Below are 17,717 nucleotides of genomic sequence, written 5' to 3' on the forward strand. Positions count from 1 at the left end.
GAAGGAAACGAGCAAAACGGGCAAAATGCTGTTGCTAATCAAAATGATCCTCAAAGAAGATCCATGTTAGATTATGCTTTTCCTAGATGTACTGATGTGAGAGATAACAGACCTATTATTGGAGCTAATCAATTTGAATTAAAAACTGGTCTTATTCAAATGGTTCAGAATTCACAATTTGGAGGTAGCCCACTTGAAAATCCTCATTCTCATTTGAAGAAATTTTTGATGATATGTGGTACACAAAGACAACCTGGAGTTTCTGATGAAGTTATTCGGCTCACCTTATTTCCATTCTCTCTTCGGGATTCAGCATTGGAGTGGTATGATTCACTTCCACAAGCTATTATAGCTACTTGGGAATAGCTATCTCAAGCTTTTCTATCTCAATTTTTCCCACCTGGGAAGACCACTCATTTGAGGAATTTGATGGTAGCTTTTAAACCAAGAGATGATGAAACTTTGTATGAATCTTGGATGAGATTTAAGGAGCTTGAAAGGCAATGTCCTCATCATGAAATACCCAAATGGATGATTGTTGAATTTCTACACGAGTTACTCGACCATAAGAAACACAATTGATTCACAAGCAGGAGGAGATTTCATGAGAATGACAAGTGAAGAATGCTATGATCTATTAGAGAAGATTGCTCATAATACCCATTTATGGGGAAATCCTAGAGCACTTGAGCCAAAGAAAGCTGGGATCTATGAACTTGACTCAGTTAACTACATGAATGCAAAATTTGATCAGTTGACTCAGCTTCTTAGTGATTTTTGCACAAAGGCAACAACCTCAACTCCTACAACTATGCAACAAGTTGCCTTCACAAATGGAACTCAAAGTTGTGGAGTTGATTATTCTTCTTATGGTGATGATTATTTGCAAGAGCAAGCTGCTTATGCAGGAGGTTATCAACAGAAACCTATAGGAAATGCTTATTCTAATGTGAACAACTCAACATGGAGACCACAAGCAACTTTTGCTCAACAAGGCCAAAGCTCAAATCATGCTCATAACCAGCAGTTTATGCAGCAAAATAGGCCTCAATTTCAGCCTCAATTTCAGCCCACAAGGCAGCCACCACCTGGATATCAAGCAAGAGCACAACAATCCCTTCCATCCCATGAACCGAAGCCATCTTTGGAGAACATGATGGAGAAATTTTTTGCTGAACAAAGCAAGATGAATAACAAATTGGAGGAAGAAATGCAACACATGAGACAAACCATGGATCAATTACAAGTCCACAACCGCATTTTGGAGACTCAATTGGCGCAACAAGCAAGCTCATCAGGAAGCAATTCCTATTGGAAACTGCCTAGCCAACCACAAAACCCTCATGAACAATGTAAGTTTGTAACCTTGAGAAGTGGTAAAAAAGTTGGTCAAGAAAGTGAAAACAAGAGAGAAGAAAAAGAGAGCACAAAAGAAGAAAATTCAGTTGAGAGCAAGAAAAATGAAAAAGAAGAAGAAAGCAAAAGTGAGCAAGATGAAGGAGAGAAATCATACATCCCACCTGAACCTTACAAACCCACCCTTCCCTACCCTCAAAGATTCATCAAGCATAAACTAGACAAACAATTTGGCAAATTCCTTGAAGTGCTAAAGAAGTTGTATATCAATGTGCCATTCACTGAGGCATTATCCCAAATGCCAAGTTATGCCAAGTTTTTGAAGGAGATTCTTTCCAACAAGAGAAGGCTAGAAGATTATGACACCATCAACTTGGGAGAGCAATGCAGTGCTATAATTCAGAAAAAGTTACCTCCCAAACTCAAAGATCCGGGTGTGTTTTCCATCCCTTGTCATATTGGTGATAATTGTGTGGCAAATGCTTTATGTGACCTTGGAGCTAGCGTCAGCCTAATGCCTCTTTCAATATATGAAAAGTTGAATATGGGAGAATTGAAGCCCACAAACATGTATCTATCATTGGCTGACCGTTCAATTAAGTATCCGGAAGGCATTCTTGAAAATGTGCCTATCAAGGTTGGGAAATTCTACATTCCGGTGGACTTTGTCATTTTGGATATGGAAGAAGACACAAAAGTTCCTATCTTATTGGGAAGACCCTTTTTGGCAATTTGGTGCATTAATTGATGTAAAGGGTGAGCAATTGACACTTAGAGTGGGAGATGATCAAATGATATTCAACATCAATCCAGCCATGAAAAGGAAACATGAAGAAGTTGAGTCTTGTTTGCGGGTAGACATTATTGATGAGATTGTTCAAGAGCATTTCAGAAAAAGCTACCCACAAGACCCACTTGAAAATTGCTTAGTCCATGGTGGGAGCATTGATGATGATAATCACAACATGGCTACTTTTGCGCAATACTTGGAAAGCTCTCCACCACATCCTGAAGCCACAATTTTTCAACTTGAAGGAGTACAAAATCTGGAGATCAAACCACCATCATTAAAGGTAGAGGATGCCCCAAAGGTAGATCTTAAACCTCTTCCTTCCAACCTCAGGTATGCTTTTCTTGGACCAAATGAAACATATCCTGTTATAATTAATGCATCATTGACTAATATTGAGATCGACAAATTGTTGAGAGTTTTGAGAGAATATAGAAGAGTTTTGGGTTATGCAATTGATGATATAAAGGGAATTAGTCCAACAGTTTGTATGCATAGGATTTTCCTTGAGCCAAATAGTAAACCTTCCATTGAACACCAAAGAAGATTGAATCCTACAATGAAGGATGTTGTGAAAAAGGAAATCCTAAAATTACTAGCTGCTGGAATTATTTACCCCATTTCTGACAGTGAGTGGGTTAGTCCTGTGCATGTTGTACCAAAGAAAGGTGGGGTGACAGTTGTTAAAAATGAGAATAATGAATTGATACCCACTAGAACTGTTACAGGTTGGAGAATGTGCATAGACTATAGGAAATTGAACAATGCTACAAGAAAAGACCATTTTCCCCTTCCTTTTATGGATCAAATGTTAGAAAGATTAGCCAAGCATTCATTCTTTTGTTACTTAGATGGATATTCTGGTTTCTTTCAAATTCCAATACATCCTGATGATCAAGAGAAAACTACCTTTACCTGTCCCTATGGCACCTTTGCCTATCGAAGGATGCCATTCGGATTGTGTAATGCACCTGGCACATTTCAAAGATGCATGATGGCCATTTTTTCTGATTTTATTGAAGAAATTATGGAGGTCTTCATGGATGACTTTTCAGTATATGGCACTAATTTTGATTCATGCTTGACTAATTTGTCTAAAATCTTGCAGAGGTGTGCTGATAATGATTTGGTGTTGAATTGGGAGAAATGCCACTTTATGGTCCAAGAGGGAATCGTTTTAGGGCATTTAATCTCCAATAGGGGAATTGAAGTGGATAGAGCTAAAATAGAAATTATTGAAAAAATGCCCCCTCCAACCACTGTCAAAGGAGTGCGAAGTTTCCTTGGACATGCCGGGTTTTACCGGCGATTTATTCAGGATTTTTCTAAACTTGCTAAACCCTTAACAAATCTTTTGAATCATGATGTTAAATTTGATTTTAATCAAGATTGTATGGTTGCTTTTTGCAGGTTAAAGACGGCCTTAACAACAGCTCCTATCATGCAACCCCCAGATTGGACTTTGCCATTTGAAATCATGTGTGATGCAAGTGAGTTTGCTGTTGGAGCTGTCCTTGGCCAGCGAAAAGATAGAAAACCTTATGCCATTTACTATGCAAGCCGAACCCTTGATGAAGCTCAAGTTAATTATGCCACAACTGAAAAGGAGTTCCTTGCGGTAGTATTTGCACTCAATAAATTTCGTTCTTATTTGGTCAACTCAAAGGTAATTGTTTTCACTGATCATGCAGCAATAAAGTATTTAATGAGCAAGAAAGAAGCTAAATCTAGGTTGATTAGATGGATATTGTTACTTCAAGAATTTGATTTGGAAATAAGAGATAAAAAGGGTGTTGAGAATGTGGTGGCTGATCACCTTTCTAGGATGAAAACTGAAAATAAAGATGATGAAATTGTGCCAATTGATGAGTTTTTCATGAATGAGCAGTTGTATGTGTTGAAATCTGCACTTCCATGGTTTGCTGATATTGTGAATTTCTTGTCTTGTGGTGTCTTGCCACCTGATTTATCTTGGCAGCAAAAGAAGAGATTTTTGCATGATGTTAAATTTTATTCTTGGGAAGAACCTCTTTTGTTTAGGAGATGTAATGATGGAATAATTAGGAGATGTATACCAGAGGAAGAAATGCATGATGTTATTTACCATTGTCATTCCTCTGAATATGGTGGTCATTTTAGTGTCTCAAAAACTGTTGAAAAAGTCTTGACATCAGGTTTCTATTGGCCTAATATGTTTAAACATGTGAGAAATTTTGTAAGCAAGTGTGATAGGTGCCAAAGGGTAGGCAACATTTCCAAAAGAGATGAGATGCCCCAACAATCCATATTAGAAGTTGAATTATTTGATGTGTGGGGAATTGATTTCATGGGGCCATTTCCATCTTCTTATGGAAATAAATATATCTTGGTAGGGGTAGACTATGTATCTAAATGGGTAGAAGCTATTGCTACACCTACCAATGATGCAAGAGTTGTGGTGAAATTTCTGAAAAAATTTGTTTTGACCAGGTTTGGTGCCCCACGTGCCATAATTAGTGACGGTGGTAGCCATTTTTGCAACCACCAATTTGAAAAATTAATGAGAAAATATGGGATAAAGCATAGGATTGCCACACCATATCACCCTCAAACAAATGGCCAAGTAGAAATCACAAATAGAGAAATCAAGCAAATCTTGGAGAAAACTGTCAATAAGTCCAGAAAAGATTGGTCCCTTAAATTAGATGACACTCTTTGGGCATATAGAACAGCATTTAAAACCCCATAGGAACTACACCTTATAGGTTAGTTTTTGGGAAATCATGCCATTTGCCCGTAGAATTAGAACACAAAGCTTATTGGGCCATTAGAGCAATCAATTTTGATTTACAAGCTGCTGGACACAAAAGACTTTTGCAACTTGATGAATTAGAAGAATTGAGACTTGATGCTTATGAAAATGCTAGGATCTACAAAGAAAGAACTAAAAAATGGCATGATAAGCATATCAAGAAAAAGGACTTTAAAGAAGGAGATTTGGTTCTCTTATTCAATTCAAGGTTAAAATTTTTTCCAGGAAAATTAAAATCAAGGTGGTCCGGTCCATTCAAAATTGTGAAAGTTTTACCTCATGGTGCTGTGGAAATTTTTGGTGAAAAATCTGGTAATTTCAAGGTAAATGGACAAAGGTTGAGGCATTATTTAGCTGGTGAGCCAATTGAGAAAATAGCAACTTGCTATCTTTCTCATTCTCCATGAAATTTTGAGTAAGTATGGTCAAGCTAAAGACCTAAACTTAGCATTTTTGTGCATAACTCCCAATTTTTTTTTCATTTGTTTTAAGTTTTTTTTTTTTTTTTTTTTTTTTTTTATATACTCCGTATTCAGAATTTAACATTGTTCTAATTTCCTTGTGCAGATGGGATGCAATGCATTGCAAGCAAATGAGCAATAAAAATTTTATTTAGCTTTAAATTTTAGCTTTAAATTTTAGGTTTTTAATTTGTTCACTTATAATCTCTATTTTGTTGAATATTTGCTGGTTCATATTGCTGGATTCATTGCCCTTTTGGTTACTTTTAAGAGAAAATTTTTCCAAATTTTAACATCTTGGTTTAACAAGAAAATTATTTGAAAATGGGTGTGTGAATTGGTGCTTTGAAAAATTATTTTGTGTAAGTATTTAATGAACATAACAGGTTGAACAATTAGAATTCATGTTTTGAAGGTTTAATCATTTGAAATCTAATTTGTTTGAATTTTTTTTTAGGTGCTATGAAATTTGGTCAAATTGGGCAGCATATTACATAACCGGGTTTTGCTTGTGTCGCCACTTGTGTTCGCTGGGCACCCTTTTGGAATAAAAACTCTCTTCACCGGAATGGGCCAGCAGCAAACCCAAAGCCCTAAAAACCGTACCCCACCAGCCCAAGCCCGAAATTAAAACCTAAAAACCAGCAGCAAACCCAAAAGCCTATACCCAAGCCCACAACCCAAACCTAAAGACCCTAACCCGATAGCCCATTACCTTCATCTTCCTCTCGACATCGCCCCCGACACAACCCTCCCTGCCGTAACCTCCATTTTTCCCGTCGCCTTCACCGGCCGCAACTCTTCCCATATTTCTCTTTCCCCGATCACGACCCTCCATTTCGCCATGACCGACTCTCCATTATCATTCGAAAACTCGCCTCCCCACTCCCCACACAACAACCCCCAAACCACCCCACCCATGCACGCCGACCCATCGCCGGCCCATTCTGCTAATGCTCCGATCGCCACACTCAAAAAGAAAAAGGCGAAAAGTATCAAACCGCACAAATCGACGGCCGGCGTCAAGCGGAAACAACCCGAACCAGCCGCACAACAACCCCCAAGCCCGCCTCCAATGCCCGCCGCGCCTGCTGAACGACGTGGCATTCCGAAATCTGCGGTCAAACGCCCCGGTACATCTAGAGGTAACCTTGCATTCCCTTCCTCTTTGCCTACTGCTACACATTGGACACTACCTACTGCCGAAATGAAGAAAAATAAGGCAAGGGTTGCAGCCCGACAAATGATTCAAACAAGGTATTTGGATGTGTCTACACTTAAAACCTTGAAGATTTATGATGAAATGCAGTCTCTGTTAGATGCTTTAGGTTGGGTGCGATTTGCACATAAACAGGAACTGGTCTACCCCATTTTAGTGCAGGAATTTCTGGCCTCCCTGTCCACTAATGAGCATAAATTTGCTTTGGACATGACTTTGACGATCCATTTTAGATGCCTTGGTCAAGATAGGGTGCTGTCTATGTATAATTTTCTCCATATATTTGGCTTTCCTCCTGATGGTATGTTCAAATTACCTACTATCCAATGGGTCTATAATGCATGTGAATTTTGGAAGCGCATTGCCCCTTGAGCAGGTACTTTCAAACCAGGACACGATAAGGCCTCCAAGATTGAGAATCATGCCTTGAGATTGCTTGACGCCTAATTGCAAATACTGATTTTAGGCGAGAGGATCCAGTGTTGGCACAATGTCACAATATGATCTCTTCTTTTTGTGGTGTGCAAAAGCGGCGAAAAGGCTTCCACAGTTATTATTTACTGCCGCCATGTGATTCGCTGGACCACTAGAAGTACTGGTAGTATTGTCTTTGGAGGCTTGGTCACACCTATTGCACATTATTTTGGGTTTAATCCTCAAATGCACAAGTGTCTGCTCTTCCCTCTTTGGTTTGTTATTTTTGGATGGACCTCATCTTGCCAACCAAAAATTTTGTATCAAAAATGAAGCTACCAAGCGATGAGATTCTGCACTAACGGACAAACCACAGTTCTCCCACGCCATTAGTTCCTCCTCGAATCTGGCGACCATTTGTCTGACCTCCACACAACCTTCACGCCGAGCTCCACCACCGCTCAACTCGCTTCATCAACGCTACGGACCATCCATAGCAACTCTTTTGACATTCATGGAGAATCTCAGTGATGAGATCTATTCTTTTCGGCAAATTACAGAGGTCAATTTTCAGACACTACGAGATTTAGCTGACATATATTTGGATCGAAGTGCTGAAATGCAAGATGAATTGAAAGTCGTGCGAGCTAAGCTGGAGAAGATCGAAACAAACCAAGCACTGATTTTGAACATTCTCTCTCCACAGCAGCCACCACAAGCACCACCACCGTCACAACATGGCAAGGGCAAAGGACTTCTCATACCCGACTGACCAGCTTTTATTCTCCATTTACATTTCATGTCTTTAATTTCGTTAATTAGTATTTTGAACTTGTTAATATTTTGCTTGTGTTGTTTTTATTTTTAACCATTTACTTATTCAGTTTTTTTTAGTTCCTCATAACATACATTTTTCTTTTATGTTTTTAGTACAATTGCTCACTTGCTTTGATTTGCTATTTCGAATTTACACTAGATGGCTATATTTTTGAGCTTAACTCTCTATTTCAACTTTTTGAGTTTAATTGATTTAATGGATTCCATCGTACTATTTCTTTTGCAATGAGTGCAGCAGCTGTCCAAATTTTATCTAATTAAATTGGCTGCACTTCAATAAGGTAACACTTCTTATCTCAGCTTGTGTCACTTTCAACACAAGTTGTGCTATCGCTTATGCAACAGGGTAATAATTCTCTATGCACATATAGCCAAATTATCCCATTCCTTGCACATTTTTAACATTGAGGACAATGTTCATTCTGAGTATGGGGGAGAGGGTAAATTTTTTGCAAAAATTATTTTTCCTTGCAAAAATTATTTTTCCTTTTTCATTTGCATATAGTGACATACTCATTCATTACTTCATACTTGTACATATTCACGTATATACACTGCATATAGCTTCATACACTTAGTTATGCATATTTAGTTGCATATAGGTTGACTATACATTTACACTCATGCATATCATTCACTCATTTAAAATTTTTGAATTTTTAAACCAGTCTTTGAATTCCATAAGCCACTTATTCAAGCAAACCAACTTGCCTTTAGATGGTTAGTGGAATGAAAGTTCCAGCTGGGTACAAAGTCTTAAGCATTATTCTTTTTCTTACTTAATAGCTGAAAATTAATACATTCATCTAGGTATGCAGATTCTGATTAGTTATTTTGAGTTTTGAGTGTCTAGATAAGCCTTTAAGGAAGAAAATGGTCATTGTCGTCTCACCATTCCTAGAACAAGCATTTTAGATCTTTCAAAGCGAAATTTTTAACTTGCATTTGATAAGAATATGATTTAGGCATTTCTTCATATTTTAAACCTCGCATTTAGCCTTAACCTACCTTAATTTCATTTTAACCCTTGCAAACCCCCTTGAACCTTAATTCCCTAATTTCTTTGGAACCCAAATCATTTACCTAGCCATAAAACCTAAACACTACCACCTATCTATGAGAATAATATTTTAGCAATTAAGTGCATAAAATAAAAAAATAAATAAAAAAAAAAATTCGGAGGATTGAAACATCTTGAAAAGTGCTAGAGTAATTGTGAAAAGTTGAAAAGGTCACCAAAATATCCCAAAGGTAATTTTGGGTGTGACATGAAATAGGGACACATACAAAATCAAAATAAAATAAAATAAATAAGCATCAAAAGTAGTCCCTTTGTATAATCATTGTGATAAGCACTTGAGATTCATTGTGAATTTCTTTCCTCTTGACTTCATAAAAAAATAAAAAATAAAAAAAAAATAAAAATAAAAAAAAATAAAAAAAAAGAGAGAGAAAAAAAAAAAGATGCACTTTGAGTTTCATGATTAATATTATTCTCATATTTTGTTTACCTTATTCCCTTTCTTTGTTAACCACAATCTTACCTTATTAGACCCCATTACAACCCTTAAAAAAAGACCTAATGATTCTTTGAAAAATGCTTGTTACATTAGTAGAGTTAGATCTTTTATGCTTGCATATGGGTTTGGCAATATAATCTTCCATACATTACTCACCATCTATTTGAGACACATTGGCTATCTATTTCATTTAGGTTTGTTTTGGCACAATTGACTCTTATAGTTGGTTGGTATTTGTTGCTTGGGTTGATTGGTTAATTCTTAGCTATTCTGTAATAGTTGAGAGTGCTTGCTTCATTCTTTGTGCTTTTGCTGGTGGGAATTTGGAATATTGGTGGCTAGAGGTAAGTTGGTAGTTTGGATTAGTGAATTTTTGAGTTTTCAAAGACTGATTCTATTCCCTTCCAAATGAGTTTTAATGAAATTTTGCTTGAGGACAAGCAAGAGTTTGAGTATGGGGGAATTTGATGCATGCATTTTAGATCATCATTTAGGAGTAATTTTTGCACATAATTTACCCTTATTCATAGCTATTATTTTAGATATTAGTATATATTTAGTCAATTTTACAATTTTCACATTTCTTAGTTTAATTTTTGGAATTTATTTGCTTTGTAGGTTAAATCTGGAGAAATTTGATGAATTTTGATCAGAGTAGCCATTTGGAGGAGATTAAAGTCAAATTGCAAAAAATTTTGAAGTTGAGTTAAAAATGGCCGAGAGCGACACAACCTGCAGCACAACCGAATTAGCTTATGTCGCAGGTTGTGTCGATCGTCAGATATTCACGCCGAGAGCGACACAACCCGCGACACAACTGACTCGGCTTATGTCGTTTTTACTGGAAAATTTTTGACGTGGCATTTCCGTTACTCCAGCCTTTTTACCTCACTTTCTCTGGATCCTTCCCCCTTTTACCCATTCTAGAACAGTCCCCTTGCCTATATAAAGTGCCCTTTATCACTTTCTTTCCATAGAGAGCAAGGGAGGCATTTTTAGGAAGATAGAAAGAGGGAAAGGGAGGAGCACTTTCTGCATCTTCTTCCAGTAGCAGCAAGGATCAAGTTTCTGCACTTTTCTGCAGAGATCCTGCTGCAAATCTGCTGGGTTTTTCTACCCCTTTAAGCTTACATTTCCATTATTTCTTCATTTCTTCATTTGGGTTTATTTTTAAACAATGATTTGTGAGTAGTTGATTGAGATTCTAGAGATGGGTTTGTAAATATTGATTTGTTTTGTGGTTTTGAACTGATTTAGCCATTTAAATGAATATTGTTATATTTTGATTTATTGCTTGTGTGCTTATTTCCTTGCTTGATGAATGGGCCCTCATTAAGTTAAGTTTTAATCCTTAATAGATGGACTGAAAAGTGAATATTGGGGATGGATAATCTTGCAATAAACTTTATTTTCTTGGTGTTAGAAATAAGCTAAGAAGATTAAGGGGAACTTTCCAAAAATCAATTAGAGCATTAATTGGGATTTTGTTAGATTTGAAATACCGTGAAAACAGGGTTTGATTTAATGAAAACCAATTTTGAGATGCTTGAAAAAGGTTTCAAAATTTTAAGAATTGATTTCCCTCAAAATTGCAATTCTCATGTGTTTGGCTAAATTAGGGAAAAATCACATGCAAACAATATTGAAAATCCAATCTCTAGAATCAATTTATTTTTCATTGAAATTAGATATAAATCCTCCAAACCTCATAAATAGCAATTTAAATTTAAATCCAATTTAAATCCAATTTCTATAATCACTTTATTTTTATTTTTATTGAATTTAGATTTAATTCCTCTCAATTTCATAAATAGATATTTCAAATTAATTTTTGGGTAATCTAGTTTAATTAATTTTAGTTAATTGATTGATCTAGTTTTAATTCCTCAAATACCAATTTTAATTCCAAATTTCATTTTACATCTTTAATTTTTGTCTTAATTTTAATTTTTAGATTTTATTTTTAATATCTTTTAATTTTTGTCATTCTAATTTGCTTATACTTTTATTTCCAATTTAAGCACAATTCCCTGTGGGATCGATATCAATTTTTAAAACTATACTACTGTGACCCGTGCACTTGCGGACACACCGTATCATAACTCACCCCACTAATCGAAATCATTGAGGGAAGTGGCTAGCTAGCTAATGAGTACTCATCCAAACTCACCTCAGACTGGTAAGCAAGAGAGGGAGGAATATAATCAAATATCAAACTCAACCCCACAAGTGGAGGAGGAACATAGTAAGAGACTGTCATGCCAAGTGTGAATCAAAAATAATTTCAAATCACAACATTTAAATATTTCATATAAACCACAAATCACATTTTACCTCAAAATTTCCATTTACAAAGTAGGCAACACAATAATTTTCAAATAAAATTCCCAAAGCCAAAACAATTAAAAACTATTCATATTATATACTAAATCAAATTTCAATAAGAAATACTTAAATAAGTTTATTGTGCACAAACCTCGTAATTAGTCTTTTCTTATTTCACTCCTGTCGATTCCTTTCCTCGGAAGGCCCTTTTTTCACTGAAGCACACAATTAAGATGCTTCAATATTTATTCAAATTATGTTTAACCATAATTTTAGCAATTGAAATTTGCATTTAAACTTTACTTATATAATCCCATAAATTGAGTTCTTTGTGTTCTTGATTATGGTGGTTACTATTTATTTGACCATTGGGTCAAAATGTTGATTTTTTCACACTAAATAGGTATACCAATTCTCATTACCCCCACATACCACATTTTGAGTGCCTAATTTGTTAATCTTGGTTGCCATTTCAATTTCTAAGTCTCCTAAGAGAAAATTCAAATTTTCAGTTTTGGTGCCCTGTTTTATACTGTTCCATTAGTCTAGTTACTGTAGGAATTTGGCTAAGTGTCCTTCATCAAAGTTGTTCCCTATTGTCTTATCTTTAATTTCCTTTTTAAATCACTCCATTTGGAGTTTTGTAGCCCAAGATATGGTCATTTTTCTAAGGCTGGCCGGATTGGTGTTACCCAAAATTTCTGGGCACTTTATTGGTTCTGGCAATTTTGGACAACTAACTTTGGGTGGCAAAATGACTTGGTTATATGCAGAATTTGGGTTGGTGTTCTTCATAAAAGTTGTAGTGCTATGTCATACCTTTCCAATGTCACAAAATTTAGGTCATTTGGACCTGCCTAGACCAAGTTATGGCCAAATGAACCAATACTGTTCATTTGGTCACTTTTGTACAGTGGCAGTGCATAATATCCGGATTTAACCTAATTGTTTACTAGCTTAATGTCATTTTCTGGGCATGGTCTCTAAATGAAAATTGTGTCTTTATGTGTCTACTTTCATTCTCAATTGGCCTCACACCAATTAGGTTGGTAAAATTTCAGTTTTGGTCCATGAAAAAGACCTAGGTTAATCTGCTATATTGGAACCCTTCACTAATCCGAATTGCACTTTATTTTCACTCATTCAAACACATCACAATTGGTCCCAATTGACCATTTCTAACCTTAATTAAGGTTATTTGCATCAATTGACTATTTCCTCCAATTTTTTTCCCCAATTTCTTATGGCTCAAGAACCCTAAATTTGACAACTTATGCAATTGACATAATTAAAGTGCATAACCTTCTTATATACACTTAATTTGACTTAATCATATGTTCAATTGCATCAAACTCGAGAAAATCTTAGTTCCTCTAGTGTAGGCCAAATTTCCCTAATTGGTCTCACCTATTTGATTTGTTTAATTTCTCCATAATTTCTAAACTAATTCATGCACATAAACAAAATTCTAAAGAGAAATTAGGTGATTAATCACTAACCTTGAATGAAGCTTCTTCAATCTTCAATTTCTTCAATTTTTTTCTTCTTTTTTTCTCCTTCACTCTTCTTTCCAAGACTTAAAATCAAGTTTTGATTAGGAAATTTAGGGAATTCATGGTGGAATTTGGGGTTTAGAAAGCTTGCACATAAGCTTTCATGGTGGAAAATTAGAGAGAGGGAAAAGAGAGAGAGAGCTATGGCACACAAGAAGAATATGGGTCTTTTACATTTTTTTTTTCATTTTATGCATTAATAATTCTAAAATTGACTTAGTCAAAAATCAATTAAATAAATTTCATTTTTGACATCATAGTGAGGTCACTAAGGTGATGTAATAAACCTATTTTCATTTCTTTTTCTTTTTCCTTTATTTTTTCATAGTTCTTTAATTTGGTTCTATATTCTGAAATTTTCATTTCTCCAATTTTATTGGACAGTTAGGTCAGGAGTCACCTATAGGGGTGAGTTGACCAAATTGCCCCTCGCCGGTTTGATCCGATTTGCAAGTAATTCGATATTTCTTTCGGAGTCCTAACCTAATTATTTGACCTACTTATAAGCTCTTTTTATGTAATTTTCTCTTTTTCACTAGGTTCTCAATAGTCCTTAGGACCGCAGTGTCACAATTTTCCATTCAAAATTAGGGTTAGGATTGACCTCGCAGTCACTTTCCAGTAAGATTACCCATTGCTATGACCCTCGGCTCATTTAACTTTTTATGCTTTGTTTTTTTTTTTTTTTTATCTATACTTAACTTCTGGTAATTACTATTTATTTTCCTTTAAGGCTTTTCTAGGTGTCTTAAACATAGTTCTAATCCTCTTAATTGTCCGGACCGATATCGGTCACCGGAACAGTGTAATTTACCAGGTTATGCAAATAGGGGTGTTACAACAAAGCTACTTTCGTACATTACTTGATTCACTTAAAACCCATTAAATTTTATAATCAATCATGAATCCTCTTAAATCCCTAATTTATTTCTAAATCTAGATGTTTTTAGGTTCATATCCTTAATTATCTATCAATAATTTTCATCTTTCGATTCTTCAATCAAAGATTAGAAACTAGACCCAATGGAATCCAACATTAGGTAAGTTATAAAGCACATAAGAAAAAGAATTAAAACTCATATTTATATAAATCTAGAAAAAAAAAACCCAATCTAAATCCACAAATAAATTCAAAATATTATAACCCAACTCTGAAATATTAGAAAAATATTCTATCAAGGTAAAATTTACATAAGGAAATGATAAAACTAACAAAGAAAATATATAAATAGACTAAGAATAGAAAAATCCAGGTGAAGGAGAGTCAAAACTTTGAAAAACTATAGTTTAATGTCACTTGGCAGCAACTCTCCAGCAGAAATGGCGTCCTCCCTTCCCCTTTTTATTCTTTTTTTTTTTTTCCTTTTCTTTCGTTATTCCTTTTTTTCTATTTACTTCTTCTCCTTCTTAGGGCAAAAACTAGAAAAAGATGATTTTATATGGTCCTAAAAGTTGCCCTAAAGTAGGTCTAAAAATGGATAAGGACAAATAAATGGATAGAAGATGAGGTGTCAAAATTTTCAGGTCAGCATAATCCTAAGCAACATCTTAAACAAGGTTCTAGGCGCTACACTACCTAGCAGCATAGGGTAAGTAGGTTTTTCAGCAAATCTCTGCAGGTTTTGTGTTAAAATAAAATTTTTGTTGCGCTTGACTTCTAGTTTAACAAGAGCCACATCTTAAATACTATGATATACCCTAAGCAGGATTTTAAGCAACTTCTTATGCAAATTTCGATAGGTTTAGATTTCAAAACTTGAGTTCTTCATCTTTTTCCATTTTCAAGTTTCTAAACCTCCTCAAATCATTTCCTAATGTATTATTGACCTTTAATTCACTACAAAAACCTATTAAAAATATCAAAATTTTAAAAATTAAATATAAAGTAATTAAAATTAATAATTTAATTAAAATAAAATTAAAAATATAAAAAATACTCAATTATAAAAATAAAATAGATGTAAAACTATTCTAAAATAGCAGCAGAAAATGAGTGTAATAGAATTGAAAAAGATGGAAGGGTGAGTAAGTCCATTTATTGATCTTAAAAACAGGAAAAGGCGGCTCTTTTAGGATATAATAATAATAATATAATATAATTACTCCACTTCTATTTCTTCATTTAAAAGATGTTTAATCATTTTTCATTGACAGAGAAAGCGAGAATCTACTTTTACTGTTCCTTGAAAGACTCAAGTAGATTATATTTTAATATATTATAAGCTTTTGGGCTTGGCAGGGTTGGAAATAGGGTGATGTTTGATTTAAATTCTCTACCTTATGAAAAGTTAACTTTTTATAAAGTAATTTATCATCATGAGGATAAGTAAGTTACTTCTTGAGAATTGAAAGAAGTAATTTCCTATTTAACGTAAAGAGTCAATTGGATTGTTGTGCCAAGAGTAGATGAAAAACTAAAAAGTGTGTGTGTATGTTTTTGGGTTGCTGTTCCAGGAGTAGGTGAAAAAAAGAGGAATAGGAGCGTGTTTTTGGTTTGCTATCCCCAAAGTAGGTGAAAAACAAACGAGTATGTGTGTGTCAAGAGAGGGATGGGCTTGGTAAGGTTGGAACTAGGATGATATTTCGTTTAAAATCTCTACTTTCTGAAAAGTTAATTTTTTATGAAGTAATTTATCATTATGAGGATAAGTAAGTCACTTCTTGACAAGTGAGAAAAGCAATTCATTCTCTTTCTAAGAAATTGAGGTAAAATATCAATCAAATAAGATAGATTTTTATACTTTATGAGAACTTAAAATCCTGTAGCTAAATTATTCCAACTAAACAAAACTTATGAAGAAAGAGAAGAGTAAACATATTACTTATCAGATAAATTTTAGTATATATTAATTTCCCAAATTGAATTTGTTGAGAGGTAAGCCAGTATTTTTGTAAAAAAAAAAAAAAAAAAAAAAAAAAAAAAAAAAAAAAATTGAAAAAAAAACTTGAAGGAAAAAAAAGCTATCAAAATCATAGTTCCTTTAGTAATTAGTATTAATTTTTCAATTCAAATTTGTTGGTAGGTAAAACATAATTTATTATTTTTTCGCAAGTAGGCCATTTATAAATTAATTATTGTTATCAATAAAAATTAGAGACTAATTACGCTGTTCTTTTTTAGAATTTTTTGATTTACTAGAAGTCTTGTGTTATCTTGAGCTATTTATAGTCTTATAAATTTTTACATAATTATTATTTGTTAAAAATAATGTGGTTTAGCCTTAGTTTTTTTTTTTCAATTTTTAAATGGTAATAAATAGACAGATTTATTTATATAATCTATTAATTACTATTGACTATTAAACATTTATTAAATTTAAAAAAAAAAAAAAACACGGGACTGATCGGCTACTGGGATCAACTCATATCTCTTTGCTTGAGAATAAGATTAATTCGAATCCATCGTAATCGTGGCTGTCTCTGTATAATAGCTTTCATTCCATTTTTTTTTTATTGCGATAAATATATATATCCACATGGATTTCATTAGTTCAATGCTTTCAATGAATTTGATTTTTATATTATTTAATTTGATATGTTATTCTTTTAATTCAATATGAAAAATACAATCCCTCCCCTTGAAAACTAATATCTTATAAAAATCTAATCCAAATGATTTCTTTTTGTCAATTATGATATTTAGAATGAAATAATTTAATTATTTTTAAATTAAAAAAATTAAAATATATAAAAATTATGTGTGATTATCTGAAAATTTAATATTTTTTTATAAATAATTTATTTAAATATTAATGAATATCCTAATCTTCTTTAATTGATTTTTCTACTTGCAGAAGACTAGCAGACAAGTTACTTTTTTGTTTTACCTCAGTACCATTAGGCCAGACGTCACTCTCTAAGTTTACTTCCATTCATTTTCCCCTGCTGCTACAACCGATGAAATAATTTTCAGATCAAGGCAAATTTAGCCAGAGTGGTGTTTTAAAGACAAAACTGACAATCATACCGTTAGCGTCGGTTTTCATGCCGACACTCTTATCCAGTATATTTAAAAAAAAAATGTAAACAGAAACTGAATAATTAATTAATTTAAAATTATAAAAATTAAATAACTGTATTATTTAAATAAATGATTAAATAATTAATTTTATTAAAATATAAAAAATTAAATAGTATTTTTCTAAAAATAATTATCTTGGCTGGTATGAAATTCATACCTGTTGTGGAAAAAAGAAAAAAATTCCATAGGTATGGGGAGCGTAAGGACCAAAGCAAAATTAGCTTCTACAATTTTTTTTAGGGCTTCTACTTTTTTACAGCAACTTAGCAAGACACTGGCAGGTTTTGCCTTGCAATGAATTTTTTGTTATGCTTGATTTTCAGTTTAATTTGAGTCACATTTTAAATATTATGACATATCTTAATTAGAGTTTTAAGTAATTTTTCATATAAATTTCGGTAGACGTGAGTTTTAAAACTTGATTTCTTCA

General features: G+C 33.8%; 1 non-coding gene across 1 annotated transcript; it reads right to left on the bottom strand.

Annotated features, from left to right (window-relative positions):
• Positions 1-414: 414 nt before the first annotated feature.
• Positions 415-521, bottom strand: LOC131181801 (small nucleolar RNA R71). Its single transcript, XR_009150278.1, has one exon. It is a non-coding gene; the product is annotated as a small nucleolar RNA R71 (small nucleolar RNA).
• Positions 522-17,717: the final 17,196 nt, after the last annotated feature.

This window comes from Hevea brasiliensis, chromosome 7 (assembly GCF_030052815.1).
Source record: "Hevea brasiliensis isolate MT/VB/25A 57/8 chromosome 7, ASM3005281v1, whole genome shotgun sequence".
Lineage (NCBI taxonomy): Eukaryota > Viridiplantae > Streptophyta > Magnoliopsida > Malpighiales > Euphorbiaceae > Hevea > Hevea brasiliensis.